Source organism: Myotis lucifugus, unplaced genomic scaffold (genome assembly GCF_000147115.1).
Source record: "Myotis lucifugus unplaced genomic scaffold, Myoluc2.0 scaffold_437, whole genome shotgun sequence".
In the NCBI taxonomy this organism is placed as follows: domain Eukaryota; kingdom Metazoa; phylum Chordata; class Mammalia; order Chiroptera; family Vespertilionidae; genus Myotis; species Myotis lucifugus.
Window position 1 is genome coordinate 269,244 of NW_005871485.1, and position 2,741 is coordinate 271,984.

Consider the following 2,741-nt stretch of genomic DNA (forward strand, 5'->3'; position numbering starts at 1 on the left):
TTGGCCATTAAAACAAAACCAAGCAAAACAAAATGCTTGCTGTCTTGTCTTATCTCTTAGAGAGAAGGGGGACAGGAGGAAGGGCCTCGAGACTGGGTGTTGCTCCCTACCCCCCCCCCTCCCCCCGCCCCACCACCACCACCAGCAGCAGCAGCTCTGAGACTCCAGGCTCAGTGGCTAGGGCAGGAGGAAGAGCCCTGCAGGGGGAGTCCAGGGTCTGAGTGCGCGGCCGGCTCTGCCAGTCTCTGCCTTCTAGTGCACAGTGCGGACCCTCAGGCCTTGTTCGGTCACTGCGGCCCTCTCAGGAAGGGATTATTGTTACTCCTATTTCCAGATGAGGACACCGAGGCTCCAAGAAGACACCCAAGCAAAGAGCAGAGGGGTGTCGGGACCCAAGTGTATAGGATTGTAAAGTCTTCCCACCGCCCCGTTTCCCCAGGCAGGGGGGTCTCCGGGAACGCACGGCCACGGAGGAGGGAGCAGCGGAAAGCAATGAGCTCCTTGTCACGGGATGGGCAGGTCCCGTGGGGGAAGCTGCGGAGGCATGCAGTGCGGCCAGTGGCTCTCATTCCTGACAGCCCACTGACCTCACCTGGGGCACTTCACAAAACGACTGCTGCCCGGGTCTGGCCCTGGACTGTGGGGCGGGGCCCAGGAAGGACTTGTAAAGTTTCCTACATGATTCTAATGTGTGTGGCAAACTCCGAGAGCCATGGGCACAGGTCTCACCCCACAAGTGCCCCACCCCACACTCTTGAAGGAGAGAAGGACTTTCCTACGCTGACCCCATGTTACAGGACGGGCAAAAAACAGGCACAATAGAAGGGCTGAGGTCATGTCCTCAAGGCCCACAGCCAACCCCGAGTGCAAGCAGCACAAGGGCACCCTGACTTCAGGGTGCCTCTGGGGTGACCTCCTTTGAGATACTTGGGGGGTCCTGGCTCCCTGGTCAGTAGAAGAAAACTCTCCTTTGAGCCTCCTGGGTAGGAGCGTGAGAGGAATTCTTCATGACATTTAAAACAAAAGAGAGTCCTCTCATTCAAAGCTAAACAGCTGCAGGATTAAGGCTGGGAGACCACCTCTGCCGGCGGGTGTGCCAGGGAGCAAGGCCTGTTTATTCTGTTCTGTAGATCTGGTCTCAGATCTCGGCCCACACTTCCTCCCAAATGGCTTTCTTGCCTTCCTTATGCCCTCAAACAGAATGTCACAGATGGTGAGACAGCGTGAGTGAGGCGGTGGGAAAGGGAGGCCTGTGGAGACCAGCAGACCTGGGACTTCCCAAGCTCTACCCTAGCTGGCTACCCTGAGACAGAAACCGTTCACTTCTGAGCTCATTCCTAGCGCTGGCCTCACAGCAGTGCCAGGGCGCGTGCATGTGCTTGTGTGCACATGCGTGTGTTCAATGACACTTTCAAACTCAGCGCTGGGAGCACCACCACCCAGAAGCCTGTCCCAACATTTTCCATCCAGCTCTAGACAGAATCCCAGCCCAGGGCCGTCCCTGCCACATTCTGTGTTGTCTTTGTTTCTGTGTCCTTCTCTGCTTACCATCCTTTCTTTCCCTGCACAGAGCAGCGGCCCTTTACCTGGGATTCATTCCATACCCATTCCCAAGCACCTGTCCTCTTTCAGGCGCTCTGCTAGGTACCAGAGATACAGCCAATGACAGCTAACATGCACTGAGTACTTAATAAGTGCTGGGTATTTTTCTGAGCGCTTTACATGTATAATCCATTTAATGCTCACCACAACCTTATGAAATAGGTGCTCTAATCGTCCCATTTTACAGATGGGGAAACTGAGGGCCAGAGAGGTTAAATCATTTGCTAGTATGTGCATTCGGCCTGTGATTTGAGCATTACCCTTGACTACCAACCATCCACAGACAACGATGGGACTGGCCCCACCTCAGGAGCTTACTCTTTACAATTTGGAAGTTTTGTATCTGTGTGTTTACTTGTTTAATGTCTGTTTCCCCAACAGACTAAAATCTCCAATCATGTTACATTTCCGAAAGAGAGAGAGAGAACTTGAAAGAACTTGAAAATGGATGCTGCTTAAGGAAGGACTCGCTCGGCCAGCATCTGCCTGCTGGGCCCAGATGGCTTCTCCCAACTGGGTCATTCTGCCACAGAGGCCTGAGAATAACCAGGCCCCTGGCCATCCTGCTCCCTGCCCTGAACTCAGCTCAGAGCCTTCCTCATCTTTCTCAACTACCTGCTCGCCGGGAAGGTGATGGGAATTGCAGCTCTATAAATCCCACCTGACACAGAGTCCTCCCCAGACAGCGAAGTGTCCTCCTCTGGGAAGTCCTCCCTGCCACCTGGCACACCCCCCCTCCTGGCATCACCAGCTAGACTTCAATCAACTTCCTACTGAGTCACTTGTTCACAAGGCTACCAAGAAGACAGGCAAGTGGACTCAGGCCGATGCAGCCTCCTCCGCCCATCACCCCACTTCACTCCTGCAACACTGTTATTGCCATTACCAGGCCCATTTACAAGTGGAAAGGCGGAGCCACTTGCTCAAGGGGCAACTCACATGGTCTCCCCTGCCCAGGGGGTTGCCACTGTGTGCCAGGCATGCTGCTAGGCACTCTGGGGGGGGAGGGGAGGGTTGGGGTGGCATAGCATCTAGTTCTGACTGGCTGGCAAGGAAAGCAGACCTACACAGCCCCAATCCACAGACCACACTCAGAGAGTGAGGCTATGGATCTGCAGAGGAGGAGGTGGGATTCCACT